This window comes from Saccopteryx bilineata, chromosome 9, assembly GCF_036850765.1.
Source record: "Saccopteryx bilineata isolate mSacBil1 chromosome 9, mSacBil1_pri_phased_curated, whole genome shotgun sequence".
Taxonomy (NCBI): Eukaryota; Metazoa; Chordata; class Mammalia; order Chiroptera; family Emballonuridae; genus Saccopteryx; species Saccopteryx bilineata.
Genome location: NC_089498.1, coordinates 37,044,629 through 37,058,047, shown reverse-complemented (window position 1 = coordinate 37,058,047; position 13,419 = coordinate 37,044,629). Strand labels below are relative to the sequence as shown.

Genomic DNA, 13,419 nt, shown 5'->3' with positions numbered 1-13,419 from the left:
ATTTATGGAAACAAGAAGAACACACACACTTGCCTTTTTTATTTTTTTATTTTTATTTTTTTAATTTATTCATTTTAGAGAGGAGAGAGAGAGAGAGAGAAACAGAGAGAGAGGAGAGAGAGAGACAGGGGGGAGGAGCTGGAAGCATCAACTCCCATATGTGCCTTGACCAGGCAAGCCCAGGGTTTCAAACCGGCGACCTCAGCATTTCCAGGTCGACGCTTTATCTATTGTGCCACCACAGGTCAGGCCACACTTGCCTTTTTTTAATGTTGCCTTACACATATATTATCGTACTCTATATAGTCAGGAGGCACGAGGACATACATGAACATTCGGACTACTTAAAGGGTTAAATAATACAGGGAATGTCTCTTACCATATGGGATCAAACCAGAAATCAGTAACAGAAGAATAATTAGAAACTCTCTAAATACTTGAAACTAAACAATAAACTTTGAAATATTTCATAGGTCAAAGAAGAAGTCTCAAAAGAAAACAGAATCAACTAAAAACAACAGTTAGAACTGATAAATTTTGCAAAGTGGCCAGTTACAAAATATATGTATAACAAGCAATTAACATATGATGGCAAAATAATCCAATTCAGTAATAATAAACAAAATAAAGTTCTAGGAATATACTTAACAGCAAATGTGCTGGAGTTAATATGGGAAAAACCACAAAACTTCACTGAGGGCTAAATCTTATAGATATAGATAAACTTACTCAAAAATTTATATGGAACCTCTGATCAGGTTGTTCAGTGGATAGAGCATCATCTTGGCATGCTAAGGTCACAGGACCAATCCCTGGTCAAGGCACATTTGAGAAGCAACCAGTGTGTGCACAACTAAATGGAACAAGTTGATGCTTCTCTAGCTCACTCTCCCTTTGTCTCTCTCTCTCTTGCTCGCTTAAATCAATAGAAAATAATTTTTAATTAAAAAAATTAAATTTATATAGAAAGATAAAGCAACTAAATTAGCTAAAACAATTCAAAAATGAAGAATAAAGTGGAAGGAATCAGTCTACCCAATTTCAAGACTTATTATATAGTTACAGTAATCAAGGCTATGTGGTATTTTCTATATTCTCAGATTAGGGCCTAAAAGTCTTAGTTAGATTGAAAAAAAAACCCATAAAAAATATTTCCTATGGTAAAGTGGTGTGCTTTAAAAGCTAAGAATTCTTGGCCCAACAGAGTGGACTGGGCAGATATGATTTTTATTCTTTTTGCATCATTCAGAAAGTTTGTCTAGAAATCAAAGCACACTAAATTTGAATGAATGAAAGACTTTATTAAAGAGATTATGTACAGAGATGTGGGCAGGGTGTAGGGAAAACAAAGAATGGGCAGTGGCCTTAGGACCAGAAAGATCAGGGTCCTTTGCCAAACATGACCTTGCAGGGGCAATGCTCCTATGATCTGAAGGGAGAGATCTATGTGAAAAAGGCCACCTGGCAAAAGCTGTGGCTTTTAGTAAGATACTCAGCCAACCCCCCAAAAAGCTCACAGGGAGACAGCTGAAGGAATCAACACTATGACCTCACTCTTTGTCCCCTCTGATCTTCTGCTGAGGCTCCTCATGGGCTGGATCCAGCCAGCTGCAGATGATTAAAGTATCTCTAGAGTCTGCCTGCTGGAACAAAGGTAAGGGTAGGAAAGGATGAAACATGGATGGGAAGGTGTGGCACATGGAAGGCATTTGATAAGCTCTTCCTCCTGAAACCCCAGGGAAATTATGGCAAAAGAATAGAAAAGATTCACTCTTACACTATGAAGAGAATAGAAGAGGAATCACTGGTGGACCAGAGATTTCTAAGAGATTTGGTTGAAGGGAATGGACAGCTGTGAGTTAGTTAGGGAAGGAGACATAGGGAAGAGAAAGTTGCAATCTGAACCTTGGCAGAAAGAAGGCCTATAGTTATGAGTAGGAAACTAACTGGCCATGAGAAGTTCTAGACTCAGATTTGTCAAGCTTGGACAACCACCAGCAATGAGGCTAGCAATAGGGAATTAATTTCAAATAGTCTGTATTCTGAAGAGTCTGCCATCAGTCTTCTCAGCTGCCAGTATAAGAAAGCCAGCAGCCAGGTCATCATACTGCCCTGGACATGTGGGCATCCTGTCAGTCTTTAAGGTAAGAGGCTCTCTCAAAGCTTCAGCAAGTTGAATGTGAAAGACCCAATCTAAACACATCATTGTAAAATTTCAGAATACCAAGAGGACAAAAATATTTGGAAAGATCTCTGAAAGAAAAAAGAAATTAGGCCCTAGCCAGTTTGCTCAGTGGCAGAGCATCCACCTGGTGTGTGGATGTCCCAGGTTTGATTCCCAGTGAGGGCACACAGGAGAAGCACCCACCTGTTTCTCCAATCCTTCCCCTCTTGCTTCTCTCTCTGTTTCCTTCTCTCTCTCTCTCTCTCTCTCTTCCCCTCTTGCAGCCATGGCTTGATTGGAGTAAGTTGGCCCTGGGCCCAGTTGGCCCTGGGCACTGAGGATGGCTCCATGGCTTCTGCCTCAGGCACTAAAAAGAACTCTGTTGCTGAGCAATGGAGCAACACCCCAAGTGGCCTCAGTATTGCCCTCTCATGGGCTTGCTGGGTGTATTCCGGTCAGGGCTCATGCAGGAATCTGTCTCTCTGCCTCCTTTCCTTTCACTGAATAAAAATAATAATAACTTTAAAAAAAGAGAACCAGATATTAGCTTTCTTATCAGCAATATTAGGTGCTTGAGAACAGCAGGTCTTCAAACTGCTGAGAGAAATTTACATCTAGAGTCTTGTACTCAGCCAAATCATTGATCAAGTTTGAGGACAGAATAAAAGCACTTTTCAGACATGCAAACACTCAGGACAGTCCTTTCCATGTACTTCTTCTGAAGAAGCCACTTACAGAGTCAGTCCTATATTATAAGGGTCCAGCTGATGCAGAAAAATACATGGAACAGGGAGGGCAGGGAGGAGCCAGAATGTCACAGCCAGAGAAGCCACCAGCCCTCTGGGAGGGCACCCAGCTCTTCCTCCTGAAAGACAGGGAGACTGTAGCCATTGGAGGGAGAAAATATTAAAAACTATTTAAATTTTTTTTCAGGTTAGTAGACTGTAACCTGAAGCAGGCATAAAGTTAGGGGCATTCAACCCTTGAAAGAAGGAAATTGTACTATGTGAGATCTACGTTTTTATTAATTTTCTTCCAAGGCACTCCCTAGACTGCATGGGCTGGAGCAGCTAGTATTGAACAGAAATCCTAAATTGGTTTAAAGTGTTAGAGTTTGAAGTAGCCAGAGAAACTAAAAATGAGGGGGGGGGGACCAGTAAAAATAATCACAAAATGAGGAGTCACCAAATTTGCATATAAACTCCCCTCAAATCCTTAGCTGACCCTGAACTGTGAATGTGCAGAGAAGCTTTTAAGAAGCCTACTGAAAAGCAGCAGTGAAAGACTAGAAAAACTGAGCAGGGATTTCAGCTGTCACCTGCTGCAAGGGAGACAGTTTGGATTTGAAATCCTCCCAAGTCAGAGAGACTTGGTATAGACTCAGGTTTTCCGTTAAACCACAGAAGCATTGTGCTTTAGAAGACTGTGTCCCAGATTAAAGCATTTGCCCTAAGACTAAGGGGAAATCTAAAACACAGTCATCTTAAAAAAAGTGAAACAACCTCAAGTTCAAGGTAATTGGCCTCTAATTAGACTGCTACAACAAAAAAGAAACACTCTTCAGAGGACTAAAACAGAATCCAGGTTTACTACACTATATCAGGCAAAATGTTCAGCACACAATCAAAAATTTTCAAAGAAACTGTGACTAACAGTCATGAAGGGAAACCCTCATTCAATAAAAATAGGTTTCAAAATGATCCAAATATTGAAGTTAGTAAACAAGGACTTTAAAACAGCTGATATAAAGTATTCAAAGAATTTTTAAAAGTTTCAGCAGAAAATGAAAACTGCACAAGTTTTAGAATTGAAAAGCACAATATCTAGAATAGAAAATGTACTGAATATACTTAACAATATATTAGATATGGCAGAAGAGAGGGTAAGCATACTTTAAGATGGATCAAATGAAAATATCCAACATAAATCACAGAATAAAAAGTTGGAGGAAAAAAACAAAGCCTCAGTGAACTCAGAGATATTATCAAGTGGTCTAACAATACATGCAACTAAAGTCTCAGAAGGAGAGTATGAAGAGCAGGAAATATTTGAAAAAATATATTTAAGAGTATTCACTGATGACTCTTAAGAAATAATGAAGGCCAGTGCCTGACCAGGCAGTGGCGCAGTGGATAGAGCGTGAGACTGGGATGCAGAGGATCCAGGTTCAAGACGCCGAGGTCGCCAGCTTGAGCACAGGCTCATCTGATTTGAGCAAAGCTCACCAGCTTGAACCCAAGGTCGCTGGCCTGAGCAAGGGGTTACTCAGTCTGCTGTAATCCCATGGCCAAGGTACATATGAGAAAGTAATCAATGAACAACTAAGGTGTCGCAATGAAAAACTGATGATTGATGCTTCTCATCTCTCTCCATTCCTGTCTGTCTGTCCCTATCTACCCCTCCCTCTGACTCTCTCTCTGTCTCTGAAGAAAGAAAGAAAGAAAGAAAGAAAGAAAGAAAGAAAGAAAGAAAGAAAGAGAGAGAGAGAGAGAGAGAGAGAAAGAAAGAAAGAAAAAAGAAAGAAAGAAAGAAAGAAAGAAAGAAAGAAAGAAAGAAAGAAAGAAAGAAAGAAAGACAGCAATGAATGACATCTCTAAAGTTTTGGGGGAAATTCTGTCAACACTGGATTCTACATTCAGTAAAAATATCCTCCAAAATTAGGTGAAATTAAGATACTTTTATATAAATAAAAGCTAAAAGAATTTTTCACTAGACTTGTAATACAAGAAATGCTAAAGGATGTTCCTCAGGCTAAAGGAAAAATAAAACCAGATGGAAATTTGAACCTAGAGTTAGGAATAAAGAACACTAGAAATAGTAAATAACATTGTAAACACTACAAGATATTTTTCTGCTCACATCTACTTTAAAAACTATTCAATACTTACAGAAAAACAATAGCACGCACAATAAGGCTTAAAAGTATATAGAAATAAAAGATATAACAACAGAATGAAGGATAGGGTAGGGAAGAGAATGAATTCTATTTTAAGGTTATTATATTCATGAAATTTTGTTTTGTTTTGTTTTATTCTGGGTGTGTGTGTGACAGAGAGAGACAGTGAGAGGGACAAACAGACAGGAAGGGAGAGAGATGAGAAGCATCAATATTTCGTTGCAGCTCCTTAGTTGTTCATTGATTGCTTTCTCATATGTGTCATTACTGGGGGGCTACAGCAGAGTGAGAGAACCCTTGCTCAAGTCAGTGACATTGGGCTCAAGCTAGCAACCTTTGGGCTCAAGCCAGCAACCATGGGATCATGTCTATGATCCCACACTCAAGCCTGCGACCCCATGCTCAAGCTGATGAGCCTGCACTCAAGCTGGATGAGCCCACATTCAAGCTGGAGACCTCAGATTTCAAACCTGAGTCCTCTGCATCCCAATCCCATGCTCTATCCACTGTACCACTGCCTAGTCAGGCTCCAGTATGACTTGTGATGCTCAGAGTTTGGTGTATGAATGAGAAGCACTAGATGTGAAGAATTAAGTGAACAGTGGTACAATATTATTTTAAATAGGCTTTGATAAGAAGGAAACACATATTGCTAGCCTTAGAACACTAATATGATTAAAAATAAATAAAATAGGCATAGCTAAAAGCCAATAGTGGAAATATAATAAAGTCCAAAAAACATTCAAATATTTCAAAAGAAGGCAGGGTCAAAGGATCAAAGGACTGAAGCTCAAAAGAGGAAAAATAAACATATAAGATGATAGACAAACTCTACCTAATACATAGAAACAAGCTCAGAAAGTCAGATAAAATGAGGAGGCAAATAAAAATGTTCCAAATGAAAGAACAGAACAAAACTCCAGAAAAAGAAATAAACAAAATAAAGGAAAGTAATCTACCTGATACAGATTTCAAAACATTGGTTATAGGGATGCTGAATAAACTTGGGAGAAAAACAGATGAACTCAGTAAGAATTTCAACAAAAAGATAGAGAACTAATAAGAACTGAAGAATACAATAACTGAAATGAAGAATAGACTAGCGGGACTCAGCAGCAAACTATATGAAGCAGAGGATCATATCAGCAATCTGGAAGACAAGGTAGCAAAAGACACCCAGTTAAAACAGAGAAAAGGGGGAAAACTTTTAATAATTGAGGATGGTTTAAGAAAACTCTGTGAAAACATTAAGTGTATCAACATTAACATTCATAGAGGTGCCAGAAGAAGAAGAGAGAGAAATAAAGATTGAAACCAATTTAAGGAAATAATGACTGAAAACTTCCCTAATCTGGCAAAGGAAATGGACATACAAGGTGAGGAAGCACAGGGAACCCCAAACAAGATGAATTAAAAAGAGGCCCACATAAGATACATCGTAATGAAAATGTCAAAAGTTATAGACAGAGAGAGAATCTTAAAAGTAGCAAGAGAACAGTTAGTTACAACAAGGAAGTGCCCATAAAATGATCAGCTAATTTTTCAACAGTAATTTTACAAGCCAGAAGGGAATTGAACAAAATATTCAAGTGATGAAAGAGAAAAACCTACAACCACAATTACTCTACCCAGCAAGATTATTATTTAGAATTGACTAGAGATAAAGTTTCCCAGACAAACAAAGGTAAAAGAGTTCATCATTTACTAAACCAGCATGACAAGGGACTTCATCAAATAGAAAAAAAAGTTTAAAAACAAAAACCAAAAACAGGAGAGCAAAATCTCACTGAAAAAGGCAAAAAATAAAAGTAATGAATCAACAATTACAAAGCTAGTACAAAGTTCAAAAAATGAAAGTAGGATGATCATATGTAAATACAACAATAAATTAAAGATTACACATAAACACACATACAAAACATTAAAATAATGACAAAACTTAAACACAAGGGTCAGTAAAATATATATATACTGTAGTGATTTTAGAATGTATTCAAACTTAAACAACCATCAACTTAACATAGACTGCTATAAACATAGCCTGGTATATATGAAGCATGTAGTTATCACAAATCAAAAACATATATGAGATATACAATAAATAAAGAGAGAGAGCGAGAGAGCTCTGATTTAGATGTCAGTGCAGGTAAATGTGGTACCAGGAACCTCCCACAACCACATCAAAATTAGAACTAAATTACAAAAGGATCATCATTCAGAACTCTTGAAATCTAGCTAACAAGTCCTATGCCTACCGACATAAAGAAGCCATATCGGACTGGTAAGAGGAGTGAGATGTGGAGTGGATGGGTTCCACACCCATGTGTTGCAGTTAAAAATCAGGAGAGATATCTAAGATGCATAGGTCCCCTGTGAAGCCAGGGGTCCCAGCCCCACATCTGAACCACTGTTCTAGTGCTGGGAAGAGATGTCCTCATAACTTCTGGCTGTAAATACCAGCAAGGATTGTGGCTGAATGAGATGAAGGGCAGCTGGAGCCCCAGGTGGTCCTCTTAAAGGGCCCAAACACAGTGCCCCCAAAGGGTACTCAAACTCACTCCCTCTGAGCTCTGGCACTAAGGCTGCAGCTCAAAAGACACCAGAGACATATTGGGAACTAAAGTGTCTGGCATCAAGGCAAGATCTGGGGGACAGCCTTCTCCCAGAGTGCTGGCAGAGGCCACTGTTTCTTTTCTGAGCTCTACCCCCACACAGCCAGAAGGTGGGCACCATACCTGAGTCTCCATTAACTAACTCTGTTTGCCCTGCCCGGGTGAGTCCCTGAGACCCCACTCTCACCCACTTGCAAGCCCACCTAAGATGTTTCCAGTGGCTTTTCCATACAAAGGGCCTCTTGTGGCTCATGCCTCAAACAAGCAGCCTCTGTGTACCCCATTCCCCTTGCTAAGTGGCCCCAGGCCTGGCCCTAGAGGCAGCCAGCCTCTGTTCACAGCTTGGCCTCTCCTGGGCAGCATTAATAGCAGCAATCTGCAGATTGCTTTGTAGCTTATGCTGGGTGGTCCCAGGCAGGGTAGTCCCAGGCTGGGTGGTCCCAGGCAGGTCCCAGCTGCAGCTGACCTAGCAGCTCCTGGTAGACTTCAGAGCCAGCACACCCAGTGCACAGCTTCAGATTATGCTACATTACAACCCAACCACCTTCATAAGCAACACTCTCAAGGGGTAGACTTGGTGGGCACCAAAGCCTCACTAAAGTGAGTCTTGCTCTGTGGGGTCAGGCCCTGAACAGCTGCTCCTTTCTCCTTTGCTATAGTCATAGCCAGTCCTCATAGCCAATCAGCCAAGGGCCAATCCCTCCCAGTGATGTGCCAACTACAACAGAAGGGTGCACACAACCCATACAAGGGTATAACTGGAGCACCCATCCCAGGATACTGGGAAGACTGCACCACTGGGTCCTATAGGACACCAACTACAGAAGGCCATTCTACTGAGTCTGGGACAAATAGCAGCTCCATCGAATAAATAGAAACAAACATAGGGTAGCAGCCCAAATGTGGTGACAAAGAAACACGTCCCAAGTAAAAGAACAAAAGAAATCTCCAAAAAAAAAAAAGAAATAAATGAGGGGAAGGTCATGCTGGGGGCCAGCGGAGCTGCGGTGGAGCAGCAAGAGATGGAGTGAGCCCAGCAGCCACGGGCAGGACGGGAGGGAACAGAGGAAGTGGAAGAAGCAGACATGTCTTGCTACACGAGATCTCCTAACACCTCCCTGTTCATCAGGGACGTTGCAGACGCCACCAAGGCCTGAGGACTTGCTTTGTGAGTTTGGTTGGTATGGCCCTATAATAGACGTTTACATTCTGCTTGACTTCTACACCTGCTGCCCAAGAGGATTTGCTTATGTTCAATATAAAGATGATTGCGATGTTAAGGATGCTTTTTATAACCTCAATAGAAAGGGGTTATGTGGCCGTCAGATTGAAATACAGTTTGCACAAGGTGATCGCAGAACACCAGGCCAAATGAAATCAAAAGAACGTCATTCATGTTCTCCAAGTGATCATAGGAGGGCAAGAAGCCCCAGCCAATGGAGAACTTGAAGTAGAAGTTCTTCATGGGAAAGAAATAGGAAGCAGTCTGATGGCCTTAAAGAGTCTCGACATAAGCGATTTTCATATAGCCAGTCTAAATCTCGCTCCAAATCATTACAAGGCGATCTACCTCAGCAAGGCAGTCAAGAACTCCAAGAAGGAATTCTGGTTCTAGGGGACAGTCAAGGTACAAGTCCCTAGAAAAAAAAAGGTCCAAACCAATAGAAAAATTACAATCAAGTTCACCCCAAAAGCAGACTAGCTCAGGAACAAAATCAAGATCCCATGGAAGACATTTTGACTCCACTGCAAGATCCCCCTATAAATCTCCTGAAGGGTATACCAATTCTGAAACTAAAGCAGAAACAATAAAATACTCTCAATTTCAACCACAGTCCAGATCTCAGAGTTATCGTCATAAAAACAGCTGGTGAACAACAAGAGAAGAGTGCTAGATGGTCTTTAACTAAAGTTATTAAATCTTTCATTATGTTAAATAATTCTTCAAGTCTTACAGAAAATGTGAGTTGATACTAGTTACTGGGCATGTGCAAGAAATAAACTCTCTCTAGCTTTGGGTTGATAAAGATTTGGTCTCAATCTAAGGGTCCATACCACAAATTATGATGTGTCTAATGTCACCATTTTATGGACCTTTTTTGTTTGTTTACATTGTGGCAGAAGGGTACTTTTCAAAGGAAATAGGTCAAATGGAACTAATTTAGAAAATTTTACTTGGATAATAAGTACAGTAGCTTCCCCCTTATCCATGGGGATATGTTCAGAACCCCTCTGGTTTGACACCTAAAACCATAGATTGTACCTCTATATATACTATGTTTTTTCCTGTACATACATACATACCTGTGATAATGATTGATTTATAAATTAAGCACAATAAGACATAAACAACAATAATAAAAAAATAGGACATATAATATCTTATAATAAAATTTATGTAACTGTGGCTCTCAAAATATTGTTCTGTCCTCACCTTGTGATGATATGAGATGATTACAATGCCTACATGATGAGATGAAGTGAGGTATTCAGAACTGCCCACAATTTAAAACTTATAAGTTATTTCTGTAATTTTCCATTTGTAATTTTTGGACCACTGTTTATCATATGCAAATGAAACTGTGGAAAGAAAAATCACAGATAATGGGGGACTAGTGTATTAGTAATATTAATAATACCTTTTGTAGAAATATTTTTTACTTTAAAGCACTTTCATGTAAAAAATAATTATGACTGTATAATTGTATAGGGCAGATATAAACTATTTGACACCTAAAAAAATAAAGAAAAGAAATAAATAAAATAGAGCAAGCAGGCTGCCAGATACAGAGTTCCAAGTAATGGTTATAAGGTTGTTCAAAGAACTTAGTGAGACTTCAATAGTTTAAAAAAGGACATGAAACCATAAAAAGGAACCAGTCAGAAATGAAGTATACACTAACTGAAATGAAAAATAAAGTCCAAGGAATCAACAGTAAGTAGATCAAGCAGAGAATCAAATCAGCAATCTGGAATATAAGGAAGCAAAAAACATCCAATCAGAATAGCAAAAATAAAAAAGAATTTAAAAAAAAATGAAAACAGTGCAAGGGGCTTCTGGAATAACTTCAAGCATAGCAATGTTCACATCATGGGAGCTGGAAGGAAAAGAAAGAGAACAAATAATTAACAACTTTGAAAAAAAATGACAGAATACAGGCCCTGGCCAGTTGGCCCAGTGGTAGAGCATTGGCCCAGTGTGTGGATGTTTCAGGGTTGATTCTCGGTCTTGACACACAGGAGAAGTGACCATCTACTTCTCCACTCCCCCCCTTCTTTCTCTCTATCTCTCTCTTCTTCTCCCGCAGTCATGGCTCAGTTGGAGCAAGTTGGTCCTGGGTGCTGAGGGTGACATCATGGCCTTGCCTCAGGTGCTAAAATAGCTTGGTTGCCAAGCAACAGAGCAGCGGCCCAGACAGGCAGAACTTTTCCCAGTAGGGGGCTTGCCAGGTGGATCCTGGTCAGGGCACATGCAGGAGGCTTTCTCCTTCCCCACTTCTCACATAAAAAAATTTTTTTAAAAGAAAAGCAAAAATGACAGAAAACATCCATAACCTGGTGAAGGAAACAGACATACAAGTCCTGGAAGTGCAGACAGTCTCAAACAAGATGAACCCAAGGAGGCCCACACCAAGACACAACATAATTAAAATGCAAAATGTTAAAGACAAAGATAGAATCTTAAAAGCAGCATGAGAAAAGCAGTTAGTTACAAGGGAGCTCCCATAAGATTGTCAGCTGTTTCTCTAAAGAAAATTTGCAGGCCAGAATGATATTGGCAAAAAATATTCCAAGTGATGAAAAGCAAGTACCTACAACCAAGATTACTTTACCCCATAAAGTTATCATTTAGAATCAAAGGACTAATAAAGAGCTTCCCAGATAAGACAAAGCTAAAGGAGTTCATCACCACCAAACAAATATTGCAAGAAATGTTAAAGGGTCTTGATAAAAAAATAAATTAAATAAATTAAAAATATGAATAATAAAATGTCAGTAACTGCATAGCTATCAATAATAACTTTAAATTCAAATGGATTAAATGCTCCAATCAAAAGATATATAGTAACTGAATAGATAACAAAACAAGACCTTTACATATGTTGTCTACAAGAGATTCACTTCAAATCAAAAGATACACATCGACTAAAAGTAAAGGTATGGAAAAAGATATTCTATGAAAATGAAAATTTAAAAAGTGGGGCAACAATACTTATACCAGACAAAATAGACTTTAAAACAAAGGTTATAACAAGAGACATAGAAAGAACCAGCAACTTCACTTCTCAGTATTTACTCAAGGACACCCAAAACACTAAATTGAAAAGACTGGGTGATGGGCACCCAATGCGATCAACAGTTCAAATGCTATAGAAATGTTTCCCTGAAACTTATGTACTCTTATTGATCAATGTCACCCCATTAAATTTAATTTCTAAATTAAAAAAAAGAAAAGACATATACAACCATATGCATATATTTATTGTAGCATTATTTACAACAGGCAAGATATGGAAGCCACCTAAGTGTCCATCAGTAGATGAACGGATAAAGAAGAAGTGGTGTATATATACAATGGAATATGACTCAGCCATAAAAAACAATAAAATATTGTCATCTGCAACAGTATCAATGGACGTAAAGAGTATTAATACTAAGTGAAATAAGTCAGATAAAGAAAGACAAATGCCGGATGATTTCACTTATATGTGTAATCTAAAAAACAAAGAAGCAGAAGAGAAACAGGCTCATACATACAGAAGATTTTGACAGTTGACAAATGGGAGAGGGACCAGGGGATAAGTGAAAAAGGTGAAGGAATTTAGCAATACATATTGGTAATTACAGACTAGTCATGGGGATATAAAGTACAGCACAAAGAATATAGTCAATAATATTGTAGTAACTATATGTGGTGTTAGATGAGTACTTGATTTATCATGGTGAACACTTCATAAGTTACATAAATGTCTTATAACAGGGTTGTACACTTAAAACTAATATAATATTGTACATCAACTGTAATTTAAAGACAAATAAATAGTAACCAAATTTAGAATATAAAAATATATTCAACCAAGAAATTAAAAATAAAAAAGAGAGAGAAATCCAAACATAACACTATAGAAAGTCATCAGCAGTAAAGAGAGAAAAAACAAAAGAAAGAAACAGAGAATAATCACAAAACAATCAGAATACAATTAATAAAATGACAATAACTACATACCTACCAATAATTACTTTAAATGTAAATTGACTAATTGCTCCAATCAAAAGACATAGGGTAGGCCCTGGCTGGTTGGCTCAGTGGTAGAGCATCGGCCTGGTTTGTGGAAGTCCTGGGTTCCATTCCTGGCCAGGGCACACAGGAGAAGCGCCTATCGGCTTCTCCACCCTACTCCCTCTCTTTTCCCTCTGTCTCTCTCTTCTTCTCCAATAGCAAAGGCTCCATTGGAGCAAAGTTGTCCCGGGTGCTGAGGATGGCTCCGTGGCCTCTGCCTCAGGCGTTAAAATGGCTCCTGTTGCATCGGAGCAATGGTTCAGATGGGCAGAGCATCGCCCCCTAGTGGGCATGCCCAGTGGATTCTGGTCAGGTGCATGAGGGAGTCTGTCTCTCTGCCTCCTGCTTTTCACTTCAGAAAAATACAAAAAAAAAAGGCCCTGGCCGGTTGGCTCAGTGGTAGAGCATTGGCCTGGTGTTCAGAAGTCCTGGGTTCGATTCCAGCCAGGGCACACAGGAGAAGCAC

The 13,419-nt window shown here is 39.1% G+C and overlaps 1 pseudogene; it reads left to right on the top strand.

Annotated features, from left to right (window-relative positions):
* Positions 1-8,757: 8,757 nt before the first annotated feature.
* On the top strand, positions 8,758-9,546 carry LOC136313312 (serine/arginine-rich splicing factor 12 pseudogene; annotated as a pseudogene).
* Positions 9,547-13,419: the final 3,873 nt, after the last annotated feature.